Genomic DNA, 16,357 nt, shown 5'->3' on the forward strand with positions numbered 1-16,357 from the left:
CCCCCCCCCCCCCCTAAATAAAAAATCTGCTGCTGCAAAATGTGGAGCATCTTGAAGCAGAAACGAATGAACGATCGGAGCGTACCTGGCTCGTGGTCCTGTGCAGGTTGGTGTCCCCCTCTGGCCGAGTTTCTACATGGCACTGGTGCGCTTGTGTCTGCACATGTGTGTGTGAGTGGAGGACGGAAAGAGAGAGAGAGCTGTGGAGAGTGCACAGTGCAGTGTAGAAGATTGCAGGCAGGGTACTCAGTGTGTGCTAAGACAGAGCCTGTGCATCTCCCTCTCTCTCCCTCTCTCTCTCCCTCTCTCTGAGAGAGTATAATCCTTTCCACCGTCTACGGGGACGAGCTGCAAATGAACCAGCTCTATCTCTCCCTCTCTCTCCCTCCACTTCCCTCTTGTTCTGTATCTCAGCTTTGCACATGAGCCCTGAGCAGAATAACCCTCCCCATGCCTCCACCTTGCAGAAGATAAGCCAGACTTGCAGAGAGCAGTCTTGCCCTTAATGACTGCTACAGATCTGTCACCCTGTTCCCCCTCTTTTACCCCTCCACTAAGGCCATTACAACGCCACCGCGCCTGTTTATGTCGCAGTGACTCCTCGCTGCGATGACAACGTCCCTCCAGATGTGCCATTTAGACACGCGTGTTTATAGTGCACTTAGGACACGATAATACTTCTGTTACTGTTACTTGAATTGCCACCTCTATCTCCGCAGCGCTGTGGAGTAAAGTATGGCTACACCACAGATGCATTCTGGGATAGGAGAAAAAGTGATCTGGGTTGGTTCCATTTCTTGAAACCAATCACAATGGTCTCAGGCGGCACTAAAGCTGAATTCAGACTGCAGGCAAAAGTGGCACTAATCCACCCAGGCCAGATTCAGGCCACTTTCATATGTGGTCCTGAATCAGACCTAGGACTGATTTTATTCCAATATGGCCGCAGTGTGAACAACCAAGGCGGATTTGATGCGGCTATTACGTCAATAACCCTCGCTGCGCCCTCTCTCCCCTGCTCCCGGTGCAGCTGTCAACCGGGACGGTCGCCAGGGTAAAAAGCGTCTGGGACAAAAGGAGTCTAAAGTCCGAGTCAGAGGGTCGCCCCGTGGTGCAATGAAAATGAAGGCTTGCACGCGCCGGCTGAGGTGGGATTCTGGTCTGTCGGGGGTCTGGTGAACCACCGGACCATCTCGCCCACACCGTCATGGAGGTGGAGTGTGAGCGCGTCCGATAGGACCCGAAAGACGGTGAACTATGCCTGGGCGGGGCCAAGCCAGAGGAAAACTCTGGTGGACGCCCGTAGTGGTTCTGACGGTCAAATCGGTCGTCTGGTCACACAGACCTTTGTAGTGAATTTACAGCCATAACCCCGCGAAAGGCCAAATACGTCAATTTTCTCCTCCTCTGCACCTGCTCATTAATGTCACGACTGCCACGCGCCAGATGTTAGGCTTCACCCAGGAAACGTACTTCTGTTGATCCAGACTATTTCGCCGTTGACACAGTGTTTTGAGCCGGGCTTGTTTGTGCAAAGGCTTCAGATGCATTTGAAGTTTTGTGTGTTGACTTCTGGCAACACTTTAAGATACACTATGCAAATGTTGTTAGTGACTCAGACTATCTTTTATTCCATCTGGAAATGGCTGGCAGTGTGTTAGAACAGGCTGTGTGCTGCATGTACGAGGAGACTGATTCTCTCTCTTTACTTCTGACTGTAGAGCTTTTTTAAAATGGGCTTGTTACCTTATAATGTATTCAAGATGTTCGTTATTGTTCGCCGTAATTACAAAAATAAATTTGTTTTATATGCACAATATGGCCGAAAGTATGCCGACACCACCGAGCACACACTTCTGGTCTGACGCTGCTTTTCACGGGAAACTGGAGCTGCACCAAGAAGCTTCTTTATGTTCTGGTGTTCTTACTCTGCTATGATAGTAGAGTGAATATCTTTGGATTTTAGACTGTTGGTTGGACAAAAACAACACATTTTATAGACCAAACAATCTACTAATCAAGAAAGTTATCTGTATTAAATCTATGAAAATGACGTTAGTTGCAGCCCTTTAGTGAGCAGCACAAACATTGTGCAAGTGAAGCACTTCAAGTTTCAAGTATCTAAAAACTGAAGCGTGCATGTCTTAAGGTGTTCTTATAAATACACCAGGGTTTTATTTGTTTCTGGTGCTAAATAAGGATGTCATGCCAGGTTGAATTAGTCGAAAACGTCACTACTTGTGCTCCGGATGTACAGTACGCCTCCTATTCATGTCATTGACTTTCAGTGCGATTCACTGCTGCAGTAGCAATCAGCAGCATACAGAACAAATTGGTTGTGATGTTAAGATGTGTTTATTTCCTCCAGCTCGGCTTACACGTCCACTTTGTGACAGCTACATCCATCTGTACGCGTCTGCTTCTACAACGCGTGTGTCTGTGCATGTTTAGACCGATTTCCTCTTCCTCTACGCCCACTCAAACGCTCCAGATTCCTAATTTAGACTCAAGTGGTTCTCCCCACCAACGCACTCGGCCTATACCGTGTGCATCCACGATGCTACGGCGCTCCAACATGTCAAACCTCTCGCCTCCACTGTGATGGCTGCGGGCTGGAAAAACGCGAGCCCCAGCAGATTATGAGCGCGTCAAATTGGCAGAATGTATTAGCGTCACACCGATCACCGTCACATTTACCCCCGCTAGTCAATTATCAAGATAGATAGCTCGCACAGATAATAGCCCGCAACGGCAACTGGACCCATTTTCTGCTTAGTGGACGGAGAGGAATAAAGTGGGATAGAGAGAGGAGGAAGAGAGGAGAGAGAGTCAGCATCAGTGATGTTGTGATAGGAAGAAAATGCTACTTTCAGCACGGCTAAAATCAGATTGGGTAGACAGAGATAGAAGAGCGGGAGAGGGAAAAGAAAACAGCCTTTATATTGCTGCAGACTGCCTTTGGATCCAGGCTAGGGGCCCGGGTGGCAGAAATATGGAGGGAGAGGCACACTTGTCATCCCAATGAAATCATTCTCCAAGGCTGCAGAGGAAAGCTGCACGGAGATGAGATCCTGCAGCCTGCAAGTGTGTGTGTGTGTGTGTGTGTGTGTGTGTGTGTGTGTGTGTGTGTGTGTGTGTGTGTGTGTGTGTGTGTCAAGACATAAAGCAATATATGTGTGATAGAGACAGAAAACGACGACCCAAAAAACTGTTTGTTGACTATATCACGCTCCCTTATTACAGGCATTTCTTCTCTCACGCAGGCTGCGGATACGTCTTCTTCTTAAATCTCTCGTCCACAAACAACACAAGATGATTCATGTCGTCATGTTAAATATTCACTCCGGTGATCCATAAATAAACCGTTCATTGCAGTGAAATGTGTGTTGTTTGCAATCTCATCCTCCAGTATATTGACTGTTGTTTGAGTGTTTGAGTCACTATTGTTGCCTCTGAAATGACCACGAATGAATGTAAAGAAGTAGTCCGCGCTGAATGGTTAGTCCATTATTCAGTTAGATCAACACAAAAAACAAAAAAAAAACGGTTTGAGATATTTTTTTACAAAAAAAAGTTGATTTAAACTTGATTCCAGCTTCTTGAATGTGAATATTTTATATTCTCTTCTCTCCTCTGTGACAGTAAACTGAATATTTTTTATTCAGTTTACTGTCACAGAGGAGAGAAGAAAATAGAAAAATGTTGTGGACAAAACAAGACATTTGAAGACGTCATTTTTAACCTTTTTTTTTTTTTACAACAACTAATCGATTAATCATAATTAATCAACAGATTATTAGCCAATAACAATAATAGTTGCAGCCGTAAAATGAAATGGCAAAAATGTTGACACTTAATGAATTTTCCGAATGAGTTGTTTGACATTAAAGTTAATACTTTTGGGGATTTCGGACTGTTGGGGTTGGACACAATAATTTCAATTTGACATTTTGGAGTGTTGTCATGAGCATTTTCACAGTTTCTGAAATTTAAAGTACCAAACAAATAATTGATAACGGGGGGGAAAAGCGCACCGCTGAAAAGGAAAGGGTGCGCTGGATTTACAACCCTTTGTAAAACGAAATTCAGCAAGATGATCGTCTTATCTCAATTATCTGAATCACGATTGAAAATAAATCTAATTAAATCGCACTGAAGTGCAATACTTGAACAAATGTACTACATTTATGTATGTACTACATACGTTACATTCCACCACTGATAGAAACACGTAATACGGGTTAATTAACCCTCAAAGAAACCTTCAGTAAAGAAAGCAACAACTCAACAACTGTTAACAAGATGTCTGCGGTATAAACATTTCTACTTAAAGTCCTGCAGGCCGACAACGATGTGAAACACCACAAAACTTGGTTTATTACCTGAAGCGTTGCCATCTAATAAAGCACGGAGACGCTTCCACTCCAACGCCAGTGAAACTCCTGCAGCGGAACGAACAGAGACACTCGGAGGAACAACAGCAGTAAAGGGAAGCGTTACTATCTGCTTCTCACAGAGTTACAACCTCCGACACACACACACACACACACACACACACACACACACACACACACACACACACACACACACACACACACACACACACACACACACACACACACACACACACACACACACACACACACACACACACACACACACACACACACACACACACACACACACACACACACACACACACACACAGCTGCATGTACTTTAATACAAAAGACATTATGTTGACATAAATGGTCCAAAATGAGGGATTTAAGTGGATTAACATACTATTACGAGTTTATCCTGACACTTATTTTTGTACAATCTATGTTGTTTAAAGAACATTTTCTCCAGGGCGGCAACTAAGTCGACTATTTTTTATCATCAATGGATCGTTTTTGATTATTTTAATTGATTACAATTCATTTGGTACTTGATTGTTTTTCTCGATTTACCAATTCATTTGGTCCTTTAAATGTCAATAAAATAGTTTTTTTTTTTTTTATAAAGGTGACTATATATAAAAAAAATCCTGTTATGTCTGACCAACATTAAGAAACCTAAAGATTGTTTGTTTACTTTTACATAATGGGGGGGAAAAAAAGGTAATTATCGAATCCCCCCATGTAAGGAGCTGAAACTAGGGAACACTCAAATGCCTAGTTGGCGTTAGTTAAAACAAACTGGCATCACTGAAACCGCCAATGGGATTAATTCACCGTGCTGTGACACCGTTCTGGATCATTAGAGACCACTTCAAACCCTGCTTGGGTTCTAAGCTCCAACGCATACAACACTGCAGAAAATACCGACTCCTTTCCCCCAAATATACTTTACTGACATGCTCGCCAGGAAGTTAAGATAAACCTCTTAACCCTTGTGTTGTCCTAGGGTCAAATTGACCCGTTTCTAAGTGTTTTATATCAGAAATATGGATTTCTTTCAACCAAATTGCCCAAAAATACCATGGATGATTCCATATGTTGTTCAGGTAACATTAATCATTACTTTCATTGAATTATTAGGGTGTTTTATTTAATCTAATAGCATTTAAATGATTTTTTTAATGGTTTCAAAACTGTATCCGGACTAAACTTTGACACATACCGATCTGTGATCCACTCATCATCCTCTGATCTTAACTATTAGTCAACATAATTCATAATTTCTGCCTCTTTAACTAAAAACTTATGTATAATTTGATGTAAATAAGCTTTGTTGACCATGAATTCCAAGAATTAGGTTGAAATCTATCATTACACCAGCTCAAGTTTTTAAAAAAGTGCCAAAACCATGGAAAAAGTGAAAAATAAATCAGAGAAAGTGACAAAAACATAGGAAAAGCATAAAAAAATATAAATTTTTGACATGGAAGGGCAAGTTTATGGTTAACGGCAAGACAACACAAGGGTTAAACCCTCTGAGACCTAGACACTCGCCCACGAGTAAAAACAGCACCTCTGATTCATAGTTTAATCAATTAACAACCATACAAGCTAGCGACTTACCGATGGTTGCAGCTAAAAGCTAACAAGTTGGCAGTTACGGAGGTCTCTTCGGAGTCTCTCTAGCCCCTACAGGTGGTTTCCTATTGAGCCTGGAACTCGCAGCTGTTTTCAGGTTTCTAGGCAAATTACACACTCATTAAAAGGCTGAACGCATTAACTAAATTAAAAGTTAATACTAAACCAGCCTGCAAAATGTGAAATGGCAGAATTCCTGTGGACGTGGCCGTCACTCACACCTAAACCACGCTTGATTGGTTGGAGACGATTGGGTCGGTAATTTGGTAGTTTATGATAACTTGGAGCCTGGCAAGATTAATGTTTTTGTGATTCTCGCATAAAACATGCTGCTGTGGAAGGTAAATAATAGACTAAGGAAAGCATAACATCCTTACACTTAACCCTTATGTTGACTTCTGGGTTGAAATTTCAACATTTTGTTGATCTTTTCCTGCACTTTTCTTTACATTTTTGCAAATTGTATTGCTATTTTTTTCACTTTCAAAAAAAATTATGTTTAAGTCAATTATTTTTCAGTTTTTCTAGTGTTTTTAATGTTTTTTTGCCACTTTTTTCAGATTTCCTTGGTCACTTTTTCAGCGTTTGAAAAAATAATGTTCATGTTGCTTTTCCCTGCTTTTTTTGACTTTTTTTAATTATGTTTTAGTCCACTGTTTTTTAACAATTTCTTTCTCACTTTTTCCAGTGTTTTTGATGTTTTTTGTCACTTTTTCCAATTTTTCCCGATGCTTTTGTTGCTTTTTCCTGCTTTTTTGTAGTTTTTGTCAACATCGTTGTCTGATATAAAGAACGTTTTTGTAAACCGGTCAAATTTGACCCGAGGACAACACAAAGTTTAAGACGCTGAGACTAGGGAACAGTTGATATATCCTCCTGAGAAGACTTTTAGTATCGATTACTTATCATCGACCCACAACCCCATTGTTGCTTGAATCTACTGCTGGGATGTTGATTTAGATCTTGATATAAATCTGTATCAACAAACATATTTCTATATTCCCCAGACCCCACAACAATAACACAAAACATCCTCCTCTTCATCTCTCTTTCCCTCCCTCCGTCTCCCCCCTCTCTCCTCATTTTATTTCAGATACCCAATCATTCCACTCAACAGAAGCTTTTCACTTGAGAGTCTGATCGGGGGTTTCACGAGGACCATTCTGTCTAATCAGCCGATGAATAGCTCGTTAAATGTTGTCCACTGTAATTTAGTCATCAACGCGGTGGTCAAGCTGCGCTTCTTTGCTTTCAGAGGAAACGAGTCAGAGCTGTAACAGATGTAGAAATACAACCAGGTCACACGTGATGCATGCAGACACTTGTAAGTGTGAAGATTGTTTGCACAAATGGTAAAATTCAAGGACTATTAGTAGAAAGTGTAACAATTCCAAATTTTACTGTTGTTTACTGTTTATTATACTGTAAATATCAGATTTAGCCAGTTTGCCTATCAATCTTTGTGATGATATTATTTAGCAAGACTGAGTCCACAGCCAAACTGAAGCACCCCTGTGCCGGAGTACAGCCTCGTACAGCTAACGTCAACATGCTAACCTGGATTTTACACTGGACACGTGCGTCTGTGCCCTGCGGTTTTTTTTCAGTAGGGGAGCGTCTTGCCTGCTGAACTCGCAGCTTATACTGACTCAACAAGTACTTGAAAGACCAATTGGGTGTTTATTGTAGCTAGTATACTGTAAACCTTCCACTCCAAGAACTCCTGTAATTAAACTCCATGTCTTCTCTTTTCTGGCGTGGTCCTTAAAGAAAAGGTCTGTGACGTCGTGTCATTTTTTCCACCTCTAAGATGAAGTAAGTCGTCAGCTGTGTTGTAGACATTACATCATCAATTGGTGGGGGGGGGGGAGTTTTGGTAAATTGACCGGGTGCTCCCACTGTTTCACTCCCTGCCAGGCGGTCCAAAAAAGACCTGGTGACGCTGGTGATCCATTTCTCAGCGCAACGTTTCTGTCGCGCCGCGCTCCCACAAGTGACGTCAAGCGACTTCAACGTGCACGCAAAGCATTCTGGGAAGGCGGTGCTGCATTTGAAAAACTGCTGTGAGTCTGAGTGCTAGACGATGCCCATCTTTACGCAAATTAATTCGATGAACGTGACGCGACTATCCAGTAGAAGTAGGCAAAAATCTTTCAAATTGACCTTTCTTGATCTGAAATGAACACAGACCCAGCAACTGCACGGCCTCGTTCTCGCTTAAAATGTTTTCATAAACACGTTTCAGTGAACTGCTTTTGTAAAAGATAACATTGTACTCCGTCCGAGCCGCCGTGACAGTGGTTTGAAGCAGCCAGACTCACATCCAAACCGCAGACACGCCTGGTGGAAAACAGGGTTAACAAGGACCATGTTAACATGCTAATGTTAGCGGCTATAATGTTTACTGTGTTTATTTACCATCTTAGTTTATTAGCACACAGTTGGCGCTAAACACAGCTGAGGCTGATGGGAAGGTTATTCATTTCTTGCAGGTATTTTGTCATTGACAAAATAGTTTGACTAATACAAATGTTGACCTGGTGATGGCGCTAAAGAGGAAAGTCAAAGCTTCACCAAAGACTGAAGGATTCATCCTTTGCTGAGATAAATATCTGTAGCAGATTACATGGCAATCCATCTAAAGCGGTGGACAGCCCGACTGATGGAGCAACACTGCCATCTTAAGACAAATGTCACTACCATTACTTCTAACATCGTGTTTTTCCTGACCATCGGTGGGAAACTTCTCACTTTGCTGCAGTGATGCAGGAGTGTACTCGAGGGTGTGTCCCACAGAGGAGGAGAGAAGCCAGTGAAACACTGCTTGCAGCCTGGCAGTTGCTCTTTAACACTACTTTATGTGCTCGCAAATTACAACTCTGGCTGATGTCCGCCTCCCCCCTGAACATGTTCCAGTAAAAAGGTCTTCTATAGAAAAGTATTGAGTCACAAATCAAGACACAGTCGTCACGTCTGAAGTCAATTTGCATGCAATTAAAGTTACAAACTGGAGTCCCCATCCATGCCATTTAATCCTGTGTTTTCAGCAAATAAGATGTGATGTCTGGCCTTTAACTGGGTTATGTGTGTAAAACAACGTGTGGTGCTGTGTCTGCAAACCACAACCTTACACTGCTAAATCAGTAGACATGATGAGCTTCTCTCACCACAACAACATAAACAAAACTAAACACACACACAGAGAAATACTTCTGCATCCTCCAGCCTCTCTCTCTCTCTCTCTCTCTCTCCTCTGCCACAGGCTTTTTACCTGCGACAGACCGACTCCTCTCTGCTCTCTGTGCCCCGATGTGTCCCGATAATGTCGTCTGACTGTTCTCTAGCAGAGATGTCACTGAAACAGCAATCCCTTATCAGGACAAAACGTTACAGCTGTAATGAAAAAGATAAATTTGGAGATGAATATCTGGGATTCGGTCTTTCAGGGAAAGTTGTCAAACTAGACTCTGAATGTATTTCCCACCACACTAGAAATACCATGTGATTTCAAGAAAGACCTTGAAATAACCTCACACACACACACACACACACACACACACACACACACACACACACACACACACACACACACACACACACACACACACACACACACACACACACACACACACACACACACACACACACACAGCAGAATCCACAACCCCATGACAATTGTAATTGTGCCTTTCCTATGGTATCTTAAAAGCTACAACAAAGGCCATTTGAGGTATGTCTTCTGCTGAAGAAATCCATCTTTTTCTGATGTAGCACAACAGAAAATCCATCTGGAGACTTCTCTGTCGACACCAAACAAGCTCATGGAAAGAAGCGAGGGGAATCAGAGGAGTCTTTACACAGTGAATGCTTGCAGGCATTCAGTCAAAGAGCAACTGTGTTAAAGAATTCTCTATTCACTGCAGAGAAACTGATTTTTATTTTTTTATGAGCCTTAAAGGGACAGTTCAGCCCAAAATCTAAATTACATATTTTTTCCTTTTACCTGTAGTATTTATCAATCTAGATTGTTTTGGTTTGAGTTGCCCAGTGTTTGAGATATTGACTATAGAGATGTCTGCCGTCTCTCAACTATAATGGAACTACATGGTCCTCTGCTTGTGGTGCTCAAAGCACCAAAAAATACATTTAAATATTAAACATTAAATACATTTACTGTTTTCTGCTCTTTCATCATAGTCAATTTTGTTACTAGACATTTTATTGATCAAAATATTGATAGAAAGCAATAGAAAATATGAAAAATATTGCTTAGTTGAAGCCGTAGTGACAGTAATTTCTATTTCCAGAAATAATGACCTAGTTACAGAAGATAAACCACAGACCTACGTTACCACCATGTGAACCATCATCCTCATAAACGAGACGCTCTAGCTCGTGACTTGTAAACATTGATGGCGAGCTGTAACATTAGCAGGTCTGGGAACCAGATTCAATACTTTTTCGGCACAGACTGATTTGCCTTGATTTGATCGAGTATTGAAAACGCCTCGTCAATCATAACCCTATTTCAATACCTAAGGAGTCAATCTCAGGAGTCAGTGACTAAATAAGCACGCAGCGTGCTTCTACCAAGATCTAATGATATCTAGGATTGGCTGTCTAATGTTCCACGTCGCAGAGACACGCAGGAAAACCTCTACGTTACACAGAGACGGGGCTCACGTATTAGGAGCTGGACAATAAATTTAAAGGATTTGTGCTTTTGGCGCCCACATGGCTCGGTTGGTTGAGCGGGCGCCCGTGTATAGAGGCTTGCTCCTCAACGCAGCGGGCCCGGGTTCGGGTCCAACCTGCGGCCCTTTGCTGCAGGTTGTTCCCCCCTCTCGCTCCCCTTTAATGTCTTCAGCTGTCCTGTCAACAAAGGCCTAAAATGCCCAAATAGTTGTAAAAAAAAAAAATTATATTTGTGCTGCAATGTGTAATGTTGGAATTTCTATTTGTTTTATACAATTTGTGTGGAAAAAAGTCCTTTAGGAGCCGGGATCAAGGTCCCTGCATTTGTATTGGTACCAGTATTAGTAAGGGATCATGTGGAGGGATAACAGGGATAATAAGCTGCTGTTGTAGTGAATACAACCCAATCTTGAATCAGCCTGACGAGGTTGTAGTCGCTATAAGAACCGCCTCGCGCTACATTATCCTGCTTATTACAGGCCTACATACCAAATAAATCCATAATTTGACACAAAATACAGATTTAAATGGGAGATTTAACAACGATTGTATTGCTTTCTCTAAAGATTATAGTCTGTTACGTCTCTACGGTTGTAATCCTCCGTCCATGGCGACGTAAACTCTGCAGCTAGCTGTTTAATGCAACCCTCCGACTGTTAATCAACACCACCTAACGGGCGGTGGTAGTAGCTGGGTATTTTAGGGGGTGACATGGTTGGAAGGTGTGTTTTTGGTGGAAAGAAAATGCTTCCGGCATTAATCTCCTCATATCCATGTCTGTAAATCATCTTCAGTAACCAGGTCATGATTTCTGGAAAGAGACTTTACTGTAGAGTCTTCAAATGGTTTTTATTTGGGCTTCGAGCACCACAAGCCGAGTGACACCTAGATCCATTATATTTAAGAGAAGGCAGACATCTCTACGGCCGATATCTCCCACATTTGGCCGCTCACATCAAAACAATTTAGATTGATTAACAGCACAACAGGTAAGAAGAAAAATCTTATTTTTAATGTAAAAAATAATCCGCTAACCGGAGAGGAGAGCATCAAACACTGTAAGTAAACCTTTATCTACGGTAGACATTTTGACCTTATAAAGCAAGAAAAGCACATTACCAACATTACATTGAGTAAGCTCAATACAATGAATGAATATTAGTGTATTAGCTACACCTGTGTGCTGCGTCAGACAAGTAAAAACGCCAGCCTGTGAGAAAGATCTATAGGTTGAACTAATGGGACCCCGGGGGGGACATAAAGAGGCACTTCACCAATTTTGCACGTCAAAGTCGATTTCTTAGTCACGGTGATCGCTGCTCAGCCTGTGAAAGCTGTTGTCCTCTGTGGATCTGCAGGGCTGTGGGGTTTTACCAGAGAGGGAGGGGTGGTGGGTCTTAACAAAGAGATGCTGGATCTTTGGAGCTTTGACCTGCATTCAATCATTGGAGATCTCTTCTAGGCGTTAACCGTTCCTTGTACACCGAGCACCAACGTCAATGGACTAAAGGGTGATGCGTTCAGGCTACATCTCGACACGCGTCGCCACTGTCCTATTTCTCAGCATAAGATCTGTCGAGCTAACCTAATTTTCCAAGCTTTAGAAATAAATCTAGCTCATACTTTGCCACTCATTCTCAGGATTTTGGATCTGCGTTTTCACTATGGCTGCATGAGAGTCTCACGCAGAGCCTGGGCTGAGATGGTCACGGATCTGGCTGCAGGACGCGCTGCTTCGTCCAGGCGAGGATTAAGAATGCAGAAGCCCCTGGGCACGGCATCTTGGCGGCCCCTAGTTAGCTTTAAGTATGGTTTAAACAGATAAAAAGTAATAGATGAATTGTGGGGCTCCCCAATTCTGTACCAACCAATCTACTGTACCACGACTACCTCCTGTCTATATTATGTTAAGTAAGTAGAGTTTATTTCTAGAAAAAAACCTTTAAAACACAGCTTTAGCTGATCAAAGCACTGTACATAAAAAGGAACTAAGATGCTGTATAAAAGACAATTAAAATGTATAAAAGTAGAAAGAATGTCTCAATGATGCAGCTGCCATTTTATCTTTCAATTGTACGCGTTATGCCAGAATTTCCCTCTCTCTGCTGTCTCTCACTCATCATTTTATCTAATAAAGACACACACACACACACACACACACACACACACACACACACACACACACACACACACACACACACACACACACACACACACACACACATACACACACACACACACACAATAGATTCTTGCAGTGGTGATCAGCATAGGAGTGACGTGTGAGTGTGTGTGTGAGAGTGTGTGTAGATAATTTTAAAAAAGATGTGTAATTGGTGTGTAAACTGTGATGGACATGTTGTCTAGTGTCCGGCTCTGTACTGGTGCAGAGGAGATTAAAAGGGAACACAGCTCTGTGCCCATGTTAGCAGACCTGAGGTCATTACCAGCACTTTATGTCCAGCAACTGTCGATTGGAGAAGAAAATGGGAACGGCTGCAACTGAGGAAAATGTGGCAGTAGCTGCAATTAAGTTGATTTAGAAAGGAAAGGAAACAGGAGAGGCTTCTCTCTGCTTACTCCCTTATTACTTTTCTTCCACTTGTGCACAGCTTCAGGAGGCTGGAATACAGAAATACTGATGACAAAAGCATAAAAAGACTTCTCACTGTCAGATTAGTTTATCCCTCGGGGCTTATTGCATATCATTTGTCTTCACACAGAGGGATTTGCCTATACACCTGGGTTTTCTTTAAAAGTAAAAGATCTCCCTATGCAAGCGATGCTACGTGACATGTCATCAATATTCGTCCTCCATAAACAACGATAATAGGCACTTTCTCTTTTTAAATGATCCGCGTTTTTTGTGTTTTAAGTGTGTTTTTCTGATGCCTGAATCAGCCAGAAGAAATACGGGTTTCAGGTAAGAGACGGCAGCACTTTATAGTGAAAGGAAGACTTCTTAAAGCACGTATATGTCCCACTGCATGTTTACAGTCTCAGTGTTTAGGAGTCAGATGCACCCGGGGGTCCAAAGCAGGTCAAGTCAGTAAAATCGTAAAGTGGAAGGGAAGATGCTCGGAGTGTAAAAAAAACAACAACAACAAAAAACATTATCCTGTCATGTGTCATCCTGGCTCTGTTTCCAGGCTTCAGAAAATCTAGCTACATAGATAGGGAGTGTTCCTATTCGCTGTTAAGGTGACATCAGGTGACATCAGGTAAAAAGAGCAAGATTTCAGGAAAAATGGCCTCGGGTCTCAGGCAAAAAGGCATCAAGTCTCAGGATAAATAGCCTCGGATAAAACGGGTTTATTCGATGTTCTTCTCTGAGGCCGTCTGAGAATTACCATGGCGGTTTGGTATTTTAAGATAGACAGATAAAAAGGTCCTCAGAGCAGACCTTATCTGAGGCGGGTTATCCTGAGACCTGATGCCTTTTTCGCATGACGCCAGAGACATGAGGCCGATTTTTCCTGAGATCTGACGCTGTTTTAACGGACACCGGAGGCCTTTTCATTTGATGTGTGAGACATGAGGGCTGAGGATGTCCTAATATGAGCACCGAAGGGGAGGGAGAGCTGCAGGAACAGGTCTCACTTTTTTCCCCAATTCTGACGTGTTTTGCGTTCACCCAGCAGAGTGGAAGACATTCAACTTTTTATAATTATTTTGACGCTTCACCACTTTCTTACACATTGTAAAACGATAAAGTCTGGTGTTGAAAGCGGCGCTTGTCTCTCAGCAGACTCGCGGCTTGAAACCAAATTTCTGGCAAAATGTCATTTTAACTGGGAAAAAAAGTAGTGAACGGAAGCGACATAAAAGGATGAAACAGCAGCAGATTCTCTGAATGCCAGAGTGCAAAGCAGCTCTCGGGAGAAAGACATCCCTGAGTCAATATTATAGTCGGCTCACCCTCACCTGGCGGCTGTGAGAAATGCATCAATCAGCTCTCTGATGTCGACGCTCTCTGCTCCGCGGCTTCCTCTCTCTGCCCTTCATCTCCTCCTCCTCCTCTCTGTCTCTGTCTCGCTTCCATCTCTTTCCACATGTCAACAATTTTGATCAGGCTGACAGATCATCTACCCCCGTCTCTTCTCCATTTTTGTTGCTCCCCAGTCACTTGGGATTCCAACACGCTTGATCTGCTCCACCACCACCATCACCATCACCAACCCCACCACCACCAACAGCAGAAGCTTCAGCCTCCTCTCAAACCCTGGTGGGGGTGCAGGGGAGGGCTCTGGCATGTCATTGGGGTTGACATGACTCACACAGTCATGCGGCACAAAGATAAGTTTGAGCTGTTCAAGGGCGACTCTATATTCGGTTTTGAAAACACTCTGTTCAGATTTAATCCTCTCCGAGTGAGACAGCACGCGGGATGTGACAAGTCTCATATCGGGCTACGTTGAATTTTAAGATGAAGCTGGTATTTTTCCCCCAATCCTATCTCCCAGATGTGTCTTTTCTCTGACAAGGATTTGTGCATTGTGCGTGTGCTGGAGGGCAAAGAGACAGGAGGGTATCATGTAAATCAATACTGATTGAAGATAGTGAAGACCTCCATTTTGCACTCTGCCAGCCTGCAGTAGCACAAGGTTGTGCCTCTCTCACGAGATAAGCGTCTCATTTTTCTGAAAGACAAACAACTTCTTTGAAGTACCCAAAATGTTGTTTAACAACACAGCGTTGTGAAGGCAATCCCAGAAGCCTCAGGCCCTTCCTGAAATTTGGATTTGAAATATTTTTAACCCATTTCCAAGTCATAATTATACTAATCAAAACTAAAATGGTAGCCGGTAGACCCTTTGCTTGTCTTGGAGAAATGATGAACACATGACAACTCTTTTCCAATTAAAGGAGCAAGCACTAGTTTCAATTTAATTCCTTATAAATAACTTTGTCTATCCCCTGTGGGCAATTTAAAAGCACTAGTACAGTGGTATCACTGCTTGTAGAATTCTTCAAAAACCAAATAGTCCCCCAAAATGGCTTACAGAAAGACCCCAAACCACTTCATATGCAACACCACTATATGGCCTACCACTGACTCACTGTGTAGTCTAAGTCTACATCAGAGGAAGACATTGTGCTTCTATATTTACCTGACGGAGAACGTTGCAGATACACAACGTAATCACAAAATATCACAATGACAATGTGGAGTGATCAGATATTAGCATCGTGGACTTATGGCAGTGCACTACGAACCTGGCCCGGTATGAGAGCTAGACCATGTCGCCGGTCATAAACCACCAGAAAGAGAGAGAAAAATGTTAGTGTTGTCTTTGCCGTCAACAATATTGCACGATGCTATCACCACAGCCATCATTTATGACACGGTGTTGTCTCTCCTCGGTTAAATAAGAAGTATGGAACAAAGCTGTGGAGGAATAATAGAGAGAGACATCATGGCTTTTAAATGAGCAAAGTGGCCGTTGGTCAAGACCACCCACCCAGCCTCCACCTTGACCCCCCTTTTCCTCCTCAAAAGCTACAGACAAAGAAATGGTACATACTAAGGAAAGCTCATTGTGGGACTGGCTGTAGTGGCTGTGATTCTGCACCAAGGCTGAATTTTGGGAAAGAGACTTCAGATACAGTATTAGGGACCACTAAGGTCTATATAAAGAGAC

The 16,357-nt window shown here is 42.6% G+C and overlaps 2 protein-coding genes across 7 annotated transcripts in view; both read right to left on the reverse strand.

Annotated features, from left to right (window-relative positions):
- The window catches only part of LOC117937008 (SRC kinase signaling inhibitor 1-like), an 89,528-nt gene that overhangs the window by 71,955 nt on the left and 1,216 nt on the right, over positions 1-16,357 (reverse strand). The window lies entirely within an intron of this gene.
- The window catches only part of grb7 (growth factor receptor bound protein 7), a 30,408-nt gene continuing 26,472 nt past the window's right edge, over positions 12,422-16,357 (reverse strand). For all 3 annotated transcript variants that reach the window (XM_034860627.1, XM_034860625.1, XM_034860626.1), the window contains one exon: positions 12,422-12,433. The gene's annotated coding sequence lies outside the window, so the exon portion shown is untranslated. The remainder of the gene's footprint in view (positions 12,434-16,357) is intronic.

Source organism: Etheostoma cragini, chromosome 21, assembly GCF_013103735.1.
Source record: "Etheostoma cragini isolate CJK2018 chromosome 21, CSU_Ecrag_1.0, whole genome shotgun sequence".
Taxonomy (NCBI): Eukaryota; Metazoa; Chordata; class Actinopteri; order Perciformes; family Percidae; genus Etheostoma; species Etheostoma cragini.